We start from the raw sequence: 17853 nt of genomic DNA on the forward strand, positions 1-17853 counted from the left end.
ATCTGTTTAGTGGATAGAAGTCCCAGACAAGGGTGTCTGTTCAGCAGGAAAGAACTCTCCTAAAGAAGCTACCCAATATTGGAAAAGGTATCTTCTTGAGACAGTGAGCTCCTAACTGTTGGAGGCATGCAAGCAGAGTTGTACAAACCATGTGGCTTACAGCTTTAAGACTCAAAGTCTTCATTTCTTACAGTGGAAGTCACGAGGGCATTGCCCTGTTGCCTTCCCTACTCTTCATTAACAAGAAACGGTAAGATCACTGGTGTGAGCTCCAGTGAAGATTCTTTCAGAACGGAGAAGAGCCATAAACAGAGACAAAAGTCAGGAGGCAGAAGTCCTCATGAGCCTGGTAGAAAAAGAGAAGCCCAGAGGAATGGCCTCTAGATTTGGGCAAAGAATCCAGAGGTGTTCATGGGTAGCTCTGGGAAACTCCGAGACCTGGAGTAGAGTCCACATGCCCTAACTTGAGACTGAACTGCAGCAGCTTTTCTGGAAAAGACGGCACTTTTAGGACTCCATACAAACCCCGTTTGGGCCTCAGGACACAGGCATCTCTGCACTGTCCCATAAACCCTGAATATGACCAGTCAAGTACAGACAGAAGCTCTCTCCTTGAGTGCCCTGAAACCGAGAGTTCAAGGGGGTGCCTTCCAGGAATCCCAAGATAACCAAGTCCAGCTGACAATGGCCACAATTAACTAGGATGCTTTATTTTCTCTACACTCTACTTTTATGATAAAAGCAAAGTATAACAAAATAAATTGATGCTTCCACCAAAAGAAATCATCTAGGAGACACCATAATTCAATATAGAGTCTGATGGGCCTTTGTTGTCGATGGTCCACGGAGCTAGGAATACCATGTGGCCCAATTCAAACCTGTAACTTAGAATTTTGGACAGACCTTAAAAGTCCTCCTGGTAAGATCACAAAAGGCCAAAAGACGTGCATGTTACTCCATGTAAGGAACCCTCGTCCTCTAGCGTAATGTATGACATGACTTTTAGAGAAGCAAGGCAGGATTTTTCTTCCTCCAAAGACAAGGAGAGGTGGTGGTGAGTGGGGAGAAGGAGAGCTAAATCCTTACGTTACGTGGTGAGAGTCAACAGATAATGCCCAAAAGTAGCAAAACACACAAGTTATAGAAAAATGTGGAAGTAAACCCCCAAAGAATTAGTTAATATTTTTAAATTCAGTCACTGGGGAGTTGGGGTAGAGGTGAGGGGGCAGGGCTGTGGTCCAGGAGAACTATTTGATTCTTGAAACCATAAGCATACGTAACTGTGATAAACTCTACAAATTTTAAAAACAAGAAGGAAAAAAAGGGGAAATGGGCTAGGATACCTTTGGTGCATATATTTTCCAACCTAAGATATTTTTAAAAAATACTTTAGTTAAATGATAGTATTCAAATATTGTTTCTCCATCTTTTTCAACTAGAGTATTATTTTTTTAGTAACTTCTTCTGATTAAAGTAGTACTGTTCACTGCTTTTTAAAAATTAGAATATAACACCCCCTCCAAAAAGGGGGGGAAAGGAAAAATAGTTATAAAATCAGAATCCAGAGATAACCACTGGATGATTTAGAGGTAGTTCCTTTTTACATATGTGCTTATGTATATACCAAACGATAAAAACATTGTCTTTTTCTTCCACTCTTTGGACTTATCCAATAACCATAAGGCTTTTGTTTTATTTTGAGGGGGAAGGAATATATTTTATTTTGAAGAGTATTGAATAAATTAGGACTTTGTTTCTTATACCATCGTCAATATGAAGATTTCATTCTATAAGGCTAGGTCTGTCAGGTCACATTCTGACTTCACAGCACATTCACAGAGAAAAAACTAACCCTTTGGGATAGCAATTCTGTCATTTCCTCAGAATTCCTAGACATAAAATTACAGCAAGGAGGTGGAAACTTTACTGCCAACTGGTTTCACCTCAAATTGTGTTGTTTTCTGACTCTATGTGCCTTGTCTGTTTCTTCCTATGCAAGTCTCTTTGCTTCTCTTTCTCTTCCCAAGGCCCCTAACCTGGCACTGTCTTGCCTTCCCACTGCACCCCAATGTCTTGTTTTATTCCTCTCCCACACCTATTCCTTCTCCCAGCCATCTTCAAAGGGGTGCAATATGGAACCGAAGTCAGATGTTTATTGCTTTTTGCATTTGCAGATAGAACTGTCTTCAACTTGAAAATGACAATAAAAAGCATTCTATTTATGCATTTTCTAAAGCCCATGTTGCCTCCTCTTTTCTTTGAACAAAGGCCACTACAGCCCCAGGGCCTAGGGCCTAAGTAGAAAACCCTCAGAAAAGGACAAACTGTGACTCCTTCCTGAAAGAGCCAATGTTGACATGGAAGAAGCCTTGTGTGGGCAAGGGGGTAGTTTCCCAGAGCCGAGGCCAGAGCAAAGGACTAATGTCAAAGCCAACTCACTCTGCTCCTGAGGCACCCAGCCCAGCATCACCTCCTGAGGGGAGGCAATAGGTCCATAAGGCAAAACTCAAACTATCAGACATCCAGCTAAAGAACCACCTATGTCTCCATCCCTCTAAAAAGGACCTGCCTCTTTTTCCGACCATCCAAAACGTCCAAGTCTCCCCCCACAAGAGCTTCATTTAAAATCAGGTCACCCCCATCCTGCACATAAAAAGATGTCTGTTGGAACCCAGATGCTGGGCACATCTTAGAGTTTTCTGGTTTCTGGTTACTTTTTGAAGTGTAAGCACTCTCATCCCTAAGACATCTGCACGCTTCACATGGCTGCCTTCTACAGCTCGGAGTGTCTGATTAAAACTATTGCTCAGGCACAATCCTATACCTGCCACAAGAGGCCTCCCACATAGAGCATGCCAACCGGATCTGGTACTCCAGCCAGCAGTGAAGCTACCTTCAGCCTTCTTAGCCATCCCGTATTTCCCATGTTGGCCAGAGGCTCCAAGAGGGATTCGTCCCCTTAGGTGCCTGAGGTGAGTGCTCATGGTACTGTCTCTACTGCACATCCCTGAGTCCACATCAAAAAAGGAATATGATCCATTGACAGGCTTGTGTTCCAGGAACTCACACTGGTTCTTAAGTACTACTGCATTCGCCTTGGTAACTATTCACAAGCCATCTCCTTGTGAAGGTACATGAAATTGGGAAAGAAAAGAAAAAGACAAATACCAGATGATTTCACTCATATGTGGAATCTAATGAACAAGCTGAACTAACAAGAAAAAAGGGGACTCATAGGCGGAGAGCAGGGTGACAGCTGGCGGAGGGGAGGTTAGGGGGTGGAGGGACCGAGGAAAAAGGACTCAGGGACATGGACAACAGGGTGGTGATTGCTGGGGGGGGGAGGGGAATAAGGGGACTAAATGGTAATGGAAAAAAACACAATAAGGGTTAAATTTTTTAAAAAAAGAAAAGAAAGATGGGAGCACAAATGAGGTGGCTCTGCTTTCCCCATGTATTTCCTCATGAAGATCAGGCAGCAGCTCCAGTTGTGAATAATAAACCAGTGAATTCCTAAATAGCAAAATTTCTACAAATGATGCTGGCAACTGGGGGAGGTGGTGTGGAGGGGCGAGCAGAAGGGATAGACCAATTCTCATCAAAGAGCACAGGATGAGTTAAGTTTTTATACAGTGGCAAATGTTCCTTCTGGACTTGCTTCAAACCTGTGTGTGGGCTGATTCTCTGAAATAAACAAAATTCTCTTGTATAACAGAGGTTACAGGGTGACTAAGAGAGTGAGGGTTTGGACAGAAAAGAAATTGCCCACAAAATACCTTTGACTAAAAGAAATCACTGACAAGTCATCTCTGATAAATAAGATCAGTTCTTCTGCCTCCATTGGGTCTGATGCTGCACAACCTGACCAGAGACATCAAGCCATATCAAAGGGTCTATGCAACCCCAGAGGGATGGGTATATGCTCCAGTTTAAGTTCAGCAAAACCTGAACCGGTGCAGCTTTTAAGAGCATTGATTCACCCTGTTCCACCCGGTGAAGAGCTGGAATGCCAATCCTGGCTTCAACCAGCTCCCATACGCTGCTGAGGGAGGCACAATGTCCTGAACAGCAGTTGGCCAAACATGCATGACGGAGGTGCAGCTGCTGAGCTTCTGTGTTTACCAGGAAGAATGAGTGTTGATTTTGCAGATTTTTGATAATGTTTTCACAGCCAGTGTTATTCCCAACCCATTTTAAAATGCAATCTGAACAACACCCTTTTCCTCATCAGTCTCCTTGAACTTAGATAGTTCCATCAACCTCGGTCCCGGAAGGCTTTCCTCTGCTGGCCACACCTCAGTTTGGCCAAGTGTAGGAGCAGAAGGGAGCTAGGGTCTCTGCAATGGCAGAGCAAGGAGAGGAACGGTAAAATCAGACACAGGACACTTGGGCTTAGGACCCTGGCACCAAGCAAATCTCTGAGGACCTGCTCAGGTCACCTAGGAGGAACTCCCGCAATTCTAACCATCTTTGGATCTGTGGTTGTACTGAATTGATTCCATGTTCCTGCTTGAAATTTAGCTACCCCCATGCAGTAAGTCACAAAGAATTAAAAGGACTAGAATGAACTAAGGAGTTACTTTAGACTGAGAGCAAAGAATGGGCAAAACAACCAGCCATCCTGCCGGGGGGATCTGGCATACCACCACAGAGAGGACGCAGGCTAGAAAGAGCCATTTACAAAATGCTGAGAGTTTGCCCAGGCCCTTTTGAAAACTGGGTTCTTGGGTTGTTTCCCGATTTAGTTTTTTCCAGAATCTTGAACATTGACTATTATGTAGAAAAAAGAAACATTTAAAGGGACAAATATATCTTTGGGAGACACAGGAAGAATGCTGTTTGAAGTAAGGACCTATTCTCTGTTTCTCGCTCACACACAACCACACACACACACACACACTCAGCTAGGCTTCTGAGAAACCCACTGCTGTGGCTGATGCCCAGCTAACTCTGTCATAGCCAGCAGTCTCTGCCAACCACTGATGCAGTGGAAGAGCTGTTTGACCAGCTCCCTTCCTGATGCTGGTCTATTTTTGGTTAAACTTGGGCTTCAGATAGGGCTCAGACTTGCCTGCGGCTCCTTCCTTAGAAGTACTATTTGATGATGGTCATCCTCCAGGGTCTGTACTAAAAATGATGCTGTGAAGAACAAGCCAGTTTTAGACCCTCCTTGTTATGGTTTTGATATCTGTGCAGGGATCAAGCTATAGCCAGCCCAGAATCATCATGGTGAACCTACCTATCCTACTATTAATTACCCATCTATCTCTCTGTCCAGCACACCATGTAAATATACTAACTTCTGCGATGCTCACAATATAACTTCAGAGGGAAAAAAAATCAGCCCAGTGAAAGCTAATCAGACAGCATATGAAGCAAAAGGAAAAAATTAAGTCCTGGCCGGGTAGCTCAGTTGGTTGGAGTGTCGTCCTGATACACCGAAGTTATACCGTTCGATCCCTGGTCGGGGCGCATACAGGAGTCAACCAATGGGTTTACAGGTAAGTGGAACAACAAAGTAAATGTCTCTCCCTCTCTCTCCCCCTTCCTCTCCCTCTCTAACATCAATACATTTAAAAATCAAAAACCCGTCATCAGTAACAAGAAGTTGTGAGAATGAATCAAGTATAGGCTACAAAGGTCACCTGGACTTTGCACTGGGCTTTGGGGCAAGAGGAAAGGTTGTGTAGGTAGAATACGACAAAAGACAATCCAGGTAAAAGGCTTCCTTAGTGACCATAACAGAAACCCTGGTGCTTTCTTCTTCTCAGAGAAATCAATGGCCAGGCCATCTGTTGGCCAATCAGTAAAGCATCCATTAACAAACCCCCGCCTCTCTGTGTCTCTCTGGTATGTTTTATAGACTTGAAGGTGGTAAACTCTAAGGAGGACAGATGTCCAAGCAGGAGCTCCTTGGTGGTTGGAATAAAAGTACTACCAACCACATGTTGGCAGACTGAAAAGCAAGTCAAATTCTCTGTAATTTTCTCTCTAAGTGTGGTTCTCAGAACCCTGCATCAGAACCCCTGGAATCTCTCCAGACCTGAGAAATCAAAATCTTTGAGGGTGTGGCCAGGGAATCTGTGTTTTTAAAAAGCCACTCAATATGATCCCAAAAGTGTAAAAATTGTTGTTAGCCTGTTACAGCCCGTCCTCTTCCAAAATGAGGGTAATTAGAGAAAAAGCCAGGTGTCTTAATTAAGAAAGAGATTTAAGTAGAAACCACACATGGGGTAGAGAGAGGGAGTGGCTGGAGAAATTAGTGGGAAATCTCTCAGAGTAAGAAAATATGATGCTCAGCCACCCAGCCCCATAGGGAGACCCTCCCTCCATTGCAACTTTGGAAGATCGTAAGAAAGAAGGGGATTTTTTTTCAAGAACCAAAGAAGGCTTGAGTTTTGGTGGATCTGGGCCAGTCTCAAGAATGAATGAGTTCACCAATGTGGATGGGACTGTCCAACTTGAGCCCAAAGCTCCCTGCAAGTGGTACCTTCTTCCCACACACCACAGCCCTGAGATCCAGTGACTACCAGGAGCCATCCCAAGTCCTAACGGATCTAAGGAAATGGTGAAGCTGCTTCCACCACACTCTGGACATCACAGCCACTGACCCAGAGTAGCCAATGCCCATGCAGCTCTGTCTGGCTACGACATGGTCCTGAACTGGCATATACACGCCCCCAGGGGTCAATGTGTTTCACCTGTCATTCTCTAGGCCTGAGGCAGTAGCAGGGCTAAGTGGCTCCAGATCGAAGTGATGTGCGCCAGTAGTTCTCAAAGTGTGGTCACCAGCTCAGCAGCATCAGTATCACGTGGGAACTTGTTAGAAATACAAATGCTCTGGCCCCACTCTAGAGCTACTGAATCAAATTCTGCAGAAGAATCTGTGATTTAATGAGCCCTCCAGGTCATTCTGATGCAGCTAAAGTTTGAGAATCAGTGTGTCAATGTTATTAATAATATGAACCATAATGGTAAATCAAGAAAAGAGGCATCTACTTACATAGGCCTATAAAACACTTTGGATACATTATCTTAGGGATACCCTCTTCTAATCCTAAGGTCCTATAATTCATTTGAATCTCAGAGAAATTATAAGGTAGATAAAGCAGCATCCTTATCCCATTGTGTAGGGAAGAAGATTGAAGCTCAGAGAGGTGGAGTGATGGACACACACCACCTCCATCAAGAAGCCACGCATTGACAAGCCACAGGAGAGTCACTGAGGCTTTGAGTAATTAAGTCATCAGTCCACACCAATTTCTTTTCCCCATGGCCCAAAGGAATACTGTTGGTGACAGAAATTGACATTCCTTCTTTTTCCCTGGCCCATTGTTACTCACCTCAAGTGACTATTTCTAAGACCAGCCCCCAATAATTCAGGATTTGAACTGAAAAGGCAATTTTAGAAGCGCTGCAAGATAGGTCCACTTGGATTCCATGCTGACCTGGGCCATGTGCCAAAAGTTCATTTATAAGTTGGAGGGCTAGACCTCAGACAGCACTTTCCCATGGACACAACACGGAGCTGGTGGTTGGCAAGCCACCTCAAGTCCATCTGTACGAGGGAGAGGCAGAAGGGCATGGGTAGGTTTGGCTGAGAGCCAAAAGGTTCAAATCCCAGCCATTCCATCATTAACCAATATGAGATGAGGCCTAAAGCAATTAGCCTTTCTGACCCTCGGCTTTTTTCACCTGGAAATTATAACAGCTTGCAGGGCTGTTGAGAGGATTACATAAATGGCAATGTACATACAGTGCCTGCCACACAGTAGACATTCAACAACAACTATTGCAGTTTATGTTTTTAACTCCTAACGTAGCCATCATACTATATTTTTGCCCTCAAAACTATGCAATTAAAAAAGGCAAGCATTTGAAATTGCGTAAGGGTTGAATGTAGAAGGATTAACTACCTCCTAAAAGACCAAGGAAAAAGAGGAAGGGTGGCAGGCTCAGGGGTCAGGTCACCCGGTCCCCTCCCCTTTGGCCTTCCTTCAGCGCTCAGCTCAATTCTTTGGGGACCTTCCTTTTCCTCCCAGATTGGGTCAGCTCTATTTAGTGTATGCTCCAATGGACCCCAAATATTCCCTATTCTTAGCCTTACAATGATTGAATTTAACCTGTGTATGCTTAAAGACTATGTTCCCCACCATCTCATTAGGTCCAAGGAGTCAAGACCCAGGTATGTTTCTGCTCACCAGTATCTTCCCTGGTACTTTGCCCTGTGGCTGGAACACAGTAGGCACTCAAATATTTGGAGAATGAGTCATACTAGGGCAGCTGGGCAGAGATGAGTAATGGGAAGAAGAGGTTGTGTGCAGCTGGCTGTGCATGTGTGCAGATAGCTCATAAGTCGGAGGTCTATGACTCAGGGTTGCCTAGACAGGCATACGACTCTTTCTGCCCCAATAAACTCAATCTGCCTCGGCTATTATCACTCGGCCAATAAAGACTGACTATTAAACCCACAAGCATCCTCTTCCAATGGGCACACTTTCCCCCAGAGCCTCAGTCTGCTCACAGAACAAGTGCAGAATGAAGTGACAACAATGCAGGAGTCCAGACAGGCCTGGACTTTGTTGCAATTCTCCTGCTTCAGTATCAGTTAAAGAGGAGGGAAGATCAAGGCCTCACCCCAGCTTGAACTCTGAAGCAAGGCATAGAAAATGCTGCTGCTACCTGCATTTTACTGAGTGTCTCCATGTACCAGGGAACAGTCTGGGGTGACCCTCAGAACCCAGTGAGGTGGGTATGGTTCCCATTCTACAGGTGAGAAAACCAAGACTCAGGAAATTAGGGACACATTGACAATCACATAGTTAATAAGCAGAAGCACAACTGGAATCCAAGTTAGTCAGATTGCACAGTGTGTGCCTTCTTGGCCATATTCAACTACCTTTCCCATAGGGTGGGTATAAGTTTCTCCTGACTGAAGCATGCACAGGCCTTGAACCAGTACAGTGGCGAGAGGATTTGGTCCAGGTTCTTCCACCACTATGTGATCAAGGGTAAGTTATTTTACTTCCCTGGGCCCAGGAGTAATGTAAATAAAACCCAGATGCCCCTTAAGAGAGGAGACACAGTGCTGTTGAGCACATAAAATCTCCTGCCAGTCGAAGACTATCATTAAATCTCATCTGCCTGGTCCTTACCTGGACCCCCACTATGCAGCTGCTCAGCTCTCCTGCACCCGAAGTGGAGGATTGCCAGAGACTGAGCTTCCTGGCAGGGGAAAAAGGGAACGGCAGAGGCCACTGACTTTCCTACTAGACTCCCTGAAACAGGTTTGGACTGAACCAAGGATAAGCAACAAGGGATATGAGACTGTTCACGATACATTTAATTAAAGCTGAACCTCCCTTCCTGCAGCAGAAAATTGAAAAAAATACTACATGCTGTGAAAAAGCAGCTGTCCACCCCCAAGTTTCCCTGGGACTCGTGCCCACCAGCAGTCTCCTCCGCGGCACCCTCTGGGGCGGGTTCCACATATGCCCGAGACCGACTGCAGGAATAGCCTTCAGGGTCAGGGCCATCCGTCCTAGAAGCAGTCCGTCCCGAGCGTCGGCCTCTGCACTGCTGCACAGAGTGATCTGGAATTCACAGTCTCTTCCACAGAGCCTTACAAGGTCAAAAATGTCCAAGCTGTGTAATTCCCATGATGAAAAGGCCGTGGAACAGCACAGACTACACGGCCAATAGGAAGGACACTTCAGAAGCCAAAACTTACTAGCCAAACCGCAGAGTCAGCAACAGCACAGCAGCAGCCAGGGAGCCTGGGGCTGGCTAGGACTCCAGCAGCACTCCAGCCTGTGCGGCCTCCGGCCCTCGTGAAAGTTACCGCCTCCTGCCAGTCCCCCTCCAAGAGCGAGCACTGTCACCTCAGCACCAGGAGCCACAAAGAGTTGACATCCATTCTGGGGAAGGTTGCTGACCCCTGGGCCATCACTGCCTTTGAAAAACCATACTGACTTTTCTGTACATGGCAAGGCACAGGGGAAATGGCCACAGATGTTTTGTAAAGTGTTCATTAAAATAAAGCCTGAACTATGAGGAAGAGAAGGAAGGGAGGAAGAAACAGCCCTTCTTTACCACAAGCCTAGATGTGCTAAGTCCAGCAACATAAAGGCAGAAAAGTAGAGAGAAACAAGGGAAATAGAGAAGAAAAGAAGAGACGATAGAGGAAAATGGTGTTAGAAGAAGCCCAGTGTCAAGCTGCCCTCACCTGCCCCTGCCTCAGGAGCCGTGGTCTTGCTCCCCCAGCCCTAAACCTTTATCAAGGCTGTTCAAGAGACAGGTCTGTGAATCTACCGTAAACATCAAACATCAAAGACACAACAACCCTAACAAACCAACTGTATTACATCAGCACCCAATCTCTTGCAAAATAAGAAAAGCAAACCGGTAAATGTTGAGTGGACCCATCACCAAGTAAGATACCAGAGACAGAGTTTGAAAACATTTCTGGTTTCTAAAATAAGCTCCTAAATGCCTAAATATACTTAGGCAAACCCTTTCAAATTAAATCATAAAATATACATTTATAAAATAAAATTTTCAAGTTTTTTAAAAATAAAGGATGCATTGTGCTTGCGTACTGAAAGGGAATGAAAAACTGTTAGGATTTTGCAATAAATATTGGGAAGCTTAAGAGAGTGAGAATAGATCTAATCAATTAGACATAAAGCTATGGTTCTATAAATTAGTGGAAAGAGTAGCAGGCAGTCAAACTGGGACCAACAGATTTTCACTCTGTAAAAATGTATTAAGATGGACATTTCTACAAAAAAATATTTAAAGTGGTTTTTAAATATTAACTTGAGGATTCTGAACACCATTTACCCTACTGTTCAGATATAAAAATGCACAAACACAAAAGATGGTTCTAGTTCTTTCCATGCCCTGATTTTGACGTAATTAACACAGATGAATCCTGCACTGGATGATGAGACAGGGAGTGTTTACTAAAACACCTGCTGTGTGCCAGACCTCAGAGCTAAGGTCCCCCTTTTGCCTGGCCCCTTGTCTTCCCAGTTCCCAAACAGCTGTGACAGGTTAGGAATGTAGAAAGAGGACTGAAGGTCACACCATGCCTTCAGATTCAGCTGATATTTAACAGCAGGTAGAGGTGAACAGCATACATAGAGAACTCTATGTTCCACATAACTGAGGAATATGTCAGCCCTAATTTAGAGATGACTTTTTCCATCTTAAGAGGCAGACAAATGTAGACCCATTAACTCTTTCATCATCCTTTCTCTGGTAGCTACTGAGCCAAACTTCCTACTCTTCAGGCCCTCCTGACTGAAGACAGAACTTCCTCCCCTAATTTTATCTTTTTTCTGGTCACCAATAAGACTGATCCGGAATTCAGCAGGACCTCAAAGTAGCAGAAAAGTGAAAACCGGGGCTGTCTTGAAAAAAGGATGAAGTCACATCACTAACCTGAAGAAGACAAGTTTTCCACGCCCTCATAAAGCCCAGAGCCAGGTCCCAGCATGGTTATGGTTTAGAGGCGGGAACAGTGAGAAAGCTTTTACACAGTTTCGAGACCCAACCCAGAAGAGCCTCCTTCTCTCTTTTCTTCTTCCCAGTTGCTAATTATTCCCCTTGTGTCTTTCTAGTCAACACATTTCCTGAGCCCTTATTTAACACATGCGTGTTTCCTAGTTTAACACAGCCTTTATCAACATGATGCAACTGTACACAACACTTGACATTTCATGAAATCTGCCCTTCGGGGGTCTTGTAGAAAGCCTTTTGTGAAAAATAATCTCTGAAGTGAAATTTCACCAAATGTTATTTTATGTTGTTGGATCACAAGTCCCACCAATGACCCACACCCCACCAACTTCACGTCAATATTCAGAATCATGGATGCAAAGTGCTGATAATGAATGCAAGGCCAGAGTTCTTTCTGCACGACCACATATGGGACACACATGAGCCAATTTAGAAGGCTGGCACTATCAGTCAAGTAGTAATAATGAAGGACAGCCACCACGATGTGTCAAGCACCTGTTCATGGGTCAGGCATTAGGCTGGTGCTCCTATACATTACCAGTTCAATCCTTGGAACAACTGTGAGGTCAATTTTATGATCCCAATTTAACAGAGGGGGAAAGCTGAGCTCAAAGACCTTGACAGCAGTTATACAGCAAGTAAGAGGCAAAGCCAAAATCTGGCCTCAAGACAGGCCAACAACTCTCCTTTCCCTGAGGGTGAAGAGTCAGACAGGACTCACTGTCTGCAGCAACAAGCCCCTTCCCAACTCTGGGTGCCCCTCCATCCGGTGTATGGATACGGCAGTGGACATGAATGCTGGGGGTGGACAAGCTATGTGCCAGAAATACCAGGGGGAACGGTGACCATACATGCCTGTTTGTTTTTCATGATTTAAGTGAGGGAAGGGGAGAGGGAGAAATCTGCCATGGAAGTATTTTCTCCATGTGCCCAACAATGTCACTTTTATCCCAAAGCATTATCTTAAGCTTTTGTAGTTGAACATTTTGAAAGTAATCAGCACAGACAAGCAAGGTCTGACATGCCCAGGCTGGGATGCAAAGACGCAATCTGTACTGTTTTATTCAAGTTACATCCAAGATTTGTCTAAAACTTTCAGATTTCAAAGATATCTCTAGACGACTCCCAGGGATCTGGGCTATCAGAGTGTTACTAGCTTCTCCGCTTCGTCCTCAGGAACCGCTGATGGCAGTGCCGGGGGTGCATGGGTGCTGCCAGCCTGGCTCTAAGTTCCTGGCTCTGCAGCAAACCTGCAGCCAAGCTCTGCAACCCTGAGTCACTGCCGACTGAGTGAGGCATGCGTGTGGTGTTAAGAAAAATACTAACAAGAGGCAAAATACCCCCATTCGGAAAACCAAAAGCAATAAAACCACACTCACCAACTGGGGGATTTTTTTTTTTTTTTTTTGCCAATGTTTTCATATACATTTAGCACAAAGTTGTGACTGTAGCTTGTATACAACCCTGTTTCCTATGCCTCCAACTACTATTTCTGCTTGATTACCAAGAGTCATCTGTTCTACACAGCATTTCCCAGCCATCCCCTTGCCCAGGGAAGCTGAGCTCTTTTGTCCTCTATGCACCCACTATTCTCTGAACACACGTGAGTCCCGCTCCTCTGAAGCTTTACTGATTAGCCTAAAAGCAGGCTCCCTTTAGGGACCACAGTCCTTCCAGAGCAGTCTGACTGTACACTTAGATTACTTTTCACATAGTTGGCAGAAATGACACCAAAATGTTAACAGAGGCCAAGTAGGAGTGGCACATGATGACTGATTTGTTTTAGCTTTTCTTCTAATTTTTGATGTGGTTCCAAATTTTCTTTAGACAACATGTAATTCTTTCGTGCATATTTAACTGGCTATAAAAGTTTCTAAGAACTGTGACTGATCAACTTCAAAAATCACACAAAGGAGGAAGGGGTCTGATAGCATGAGACATGTCCCAATTTAAGGTAGGAAAGTGGGCAATCCTGACATCTGCAAATAAATAAGCCCTGAAAGCTACAAATTAACAGACTCCTGGTGGAGAGAGCAAGGTGTTCAAACTGTCTGGACAAAATATGGAACTGAACTCAGCCAGGTCAATGGAAAGAAGGTTGGGGACGGAAATAGAGTCTTCCAGAAATGATAGTACAACTAAGTAGATGCACCTATAGCATGTGAAATGAAGACTTGGATTATTTTGCCTAATAGTATGCCTAAACTCAGCTGCAGGCCAGATTGCAGGCTTGTCAGGAAGAACACATTTCAAATTTCAAAAATATCATATTTGGATCTTCCGGTCAAAATGCATAGGAGGCATAAGTAGGCACGCTTCGCCTCCTCACGCAACCACAAAAAGAATTACAACTAAATCTCAAAAGAAATAACACCCAGAACTGTCAGAAAATCTAACTGTACGGAAGTCAAACAACCAAGGATTTAAAGAAGCCACATTCATCCAGGCAGGTAGGAGGGGCAGAGACACAGAGACGGGTGGAGAGGTATGGAGAGGCATGGAGAGACAGCAGCAGCAGCAGAAAGGGTACCGGCGGTCCCGCATTCATGTGTGGATAAAAATTGGGCGGGATACCTTGGGAGCAAGCAATCCCAGCCCCAAGCCAGACTGCACAGGCCAGGGTTCCAGCACCACAAGATAAATCCCCATAACTTCTGGCTGTAAAAACCAACGGGGGTTGTGGGTGACAGAAAAAAATGCCAGATTTTTAGGAAACTTCACTTAAAGGAACCGCATGATCTTAAAACGTATGCAAACCCATCCACTGTGGGAGTCAACACCAGGGCAACAGATGGAAGGGTGCCAGGCACATATAGGGAGTGGGTGAAGTGACTGGAAACAGGATGAGTGCTGGGAAGACATCCAGAAGTCAGGCAGCAGCAGCAGAGGCCTTTCCAAGACCTCCCCCAATACAGAGCCACAAAGTGGTGAAGGGGGTTGCCCCACCTTGGCCATTACCTAAGGCTCTGCCCCAAACAGTTTACAAGTGGCTTTTTTACAATAGGCCATGCTACTAAGATAAGGAGTCAAAGCAGCTCTACCAAATACACAGAAACAAACACAGGGAGATTGTCAGATTGAGGAGACAAAGAAATATGGCCCAAATGAAAGAACTAGGCCATATTTCTCAAAACCCCAGAAAAACAACTAAAGGAAATGGAGATAACCAACCTTTCAGATGCTGAGTTCAAAATACTGGTGATTAGGATGCTCAAAGAACTCATTGAGTATGGCAACAACATAAAGGAAGAAATGAAGTTTACACTAAGTGAAATAAAGAAAAATGTATAGGAAACCAATAGTGAAAGGAAGGAAGCTAGGATTCAAATCAATGATTTGGAACATAAGGAAGAAATAAATATTCAACCAGAACAGAAGAAACAAGAATTCCAAAAAAAAAAAATGAGGATAGTATAAGAAGGCTCTGGGACATCTCCAAACGTGCCAACATCCGAAGCATAGGGATGCCAGAAGGAGAAAAGGAAGAGCAAGAAATTGAAAATTTATTTGAAAAAATAATGGAAGAAAACTTCCCTAATTTGGCGAAAGAAGTAGACAAGTCCAGGGAGCACCAAGAGTCCTAGACAAGATAGATGCAAAGAGGCCCTCACCAAGATACTTCATAATTAAAATTCCAAAGGTTAAAAATAAAGAGAATCTTAAAAGCAGCAAGAGAAAAGCAGCAAATTACCTACAAAGGAGTTCCCATAAGACTATCAGCTGATTTCTCAAAAGAAACTTGGCAGGCAAGAAGGGACTGGCAGCAAATATTCAAAGTGATGAAAAGCAAGGACCTACAACCTAGATTACTCTATCCAGCAAAGCTATCATTTAGAATGGAAGGGCAGATAAAGTGCTTCCCAGACAAGGTAAAGCTAAAGGAGTTCATTATCTCCAAGACATTATTACATGAAATGTTAAAGGAACTTATTTAAGAAAAAGAAGATCAAAACTATGAACATTAAAAAGGCAACAAATTCACAACTATCAACAACTGAATCTAAAAATTAAAAAAAAAAAAAAAAAAAGCAACAACCCAAATAGAAATAGAATCATAGGTATGGAGATTATCTGGAGGGTTATCAGCTGGGAGGCGGAGGCGGAGAATGGGGGAAAAGGTACAGGGACTAAAAAGCATAATTCATAGGTACAAAATAGACAGGGTGATGTAAAGAATAGTACAGGAAATGGAGAATCCAAAGAACTTACATGCACAACCCATGGACATAAACTAAAGGGGGAGGAGATTGCTGGAGGGAATGGGGGTACTGGGCGGAGGGGGACAAAGAGGGAAAAATTGGCACAGCTGTAATAACATAATAAAATATACTTTAAAAAAAGAGACTCCTGACAAAATTATACAAATACTTTGGGGGACATTTAGAAAAGAATATGTGAACATTAGGAAAAGGCAATGTGGGCACACAATGACCAAGTCATGCCAAAAACAAGCAGCAGTTGTTTCTTGTTGTGATTACCAAGTTGGTAGACCAGGTGAAATGTGAAAGGTAAAATGCATTTCATTTCAGCAAAGCAATTAGGAAAATCTTCAGTGATTCACCTGCAGATAAGTTTGTGACCTAGAGTCGGTCTGCACTAGTGTATGACTACCTAGGCAGTGAACGACTGCCCCCACAGAATGCACATCACTCTTTCCTTTGGGCCAGGACTGTACTTTGTACATGCCCCTCCCATAGCACTCATCAAACCTGACTGAGCTCCTAGTCCGTCTTCCCACTAGACCCGGGGTCAGCACACTACAGCCCACAGGCCAAATCTAGCTCCCCACCTGTTTTTGTTAACATTTTACTGGATGAGCCACGCCATTCATTTACATGGTGTCTATGGTTATATTGGTGCTACCAGGGCAAAGCTGAGATTTACAACAGAGATCGACCCACGAAGCTAAAGTACTTATTACCTGGCCCTTTAGAGAAAAAAATCTCACCCTCTCTATACCAGATGGTTATCTCTCTTTCAGGCAGAAAGGCCATCTTATTCCTCCACGCACCCTCTGCACTAGCACAGTGCCTGGCACATAACAGGTGCACATTAAAGATCTGCGCACACTGATGTCTTCAATGCCTTGATGACAAGCTAGAGAAGGGTTACTGACAGCAGGACACAATGTTCAATTCTTTGCCCCGCCCTGTCCAATGTCTTCAGTCAATGACTTGACTGAAGAGACACACAGGAGGCAGGGTCATCAAACCCCCAGATGGCACAAAACTGGGAAAAGAAGTCAGTACTATAGATGACAGAACCAAGATGCAAATGATCCAGCCAGCCTAATTCTGGGCCACACACAAAGCTGGTTGTGCAAGCACAGGCCGGGGGTAGTTCTAAACTTCCTCGAGTCCATGAGACATGCCCTGGCAACCACTCACGTGAAGCACAGCTGGGTACCGTCACCAACCACAAGGCTCATCAGAACTCACAGGCCAAAAGTAATGCAGGCTCAAGTGGCATCAAAAGTAGGACAGTGTCCAAATCCCAGAAAACCAGTAACACTCTCATGGTACCTCACAGTGGCTGGGCCACAGCGGAGGATTCAGCTCAGGACATCACACTTTTTAAAATAAATTTAAGTGGGTTACAATCACATGATGTAAAAGGCACCCAGTGGTTTCCAGTGAAAAGTTCCCCTTCTACCCTGTCTCCTCCTCAAAGGCAAACAATACCCGTTTCATTTGTACCCTTCCACGGATACTGTATGTATATACAGGCAAGTAAACATATTGTCCCCTGCCATTTTTGCACAAATGGTAGCACACTATATATGCAGTTCCATACTCTGCTTTCTTCATACAAAACATGGATCCTACAGAGTTCCACACCAGTACTCAAAAAGCAGCCTCATTCTTTTCTGTGGCTGCACAGGATTCAGTCACATGGAGATGCTAGACTGACGAACACCGAGGTGATTCCAGCCTTTTACTACGAGAACCAATGGTGTAAGGACTAAACATACATCATTTCTCACCTACGTAGATATATCTGTAGGACAAATTCCAAGAACTGGCATTACGAGGAAAGAAAGAAGATGCATCTGTAATTTTGATGGATATTATCAAATGGGGCACTGCCTTTTAAAGAGAATTGTACAGTTTCCCAAGAGAGCAGGCTGGAAATTATGCCCCAGAAGGAAGAGCTCAAGGGGCTTAGTGTAGGGGAAAAAAGAGGGCTGGGAGGAGAGCTGGGCACCATCAGCATCAAATACCCACGGCTACCACCAGTAAGTTCAGTCCGCCTTCACTCACCACGTGCCGGCACGTCCTCAGAGACTCACATACATCATCCCACTTGACTGTTAGCACACCCCTGAGGGCT

The sequence above is a fragment of the Pteronotus mesoamericanus genome, unplaced genomic scaffold (genome assembly GCF_021234165.1).
Source record: "Pteronotus mesoamericanus isolate MK-2021 breed Mesoamerican mustached bat unplaced genomic scaffold, CSHL_Meso_final contig_657, whole genome shotgun sequence".
In the NCBI taxonomy this organism is placed as follows: Eukaryota; Metazoa; Chordata; class Mammalia; order Chiroptera; family Mormoopidae; genus Pteronotus; species Pteronotus mesoamericanus.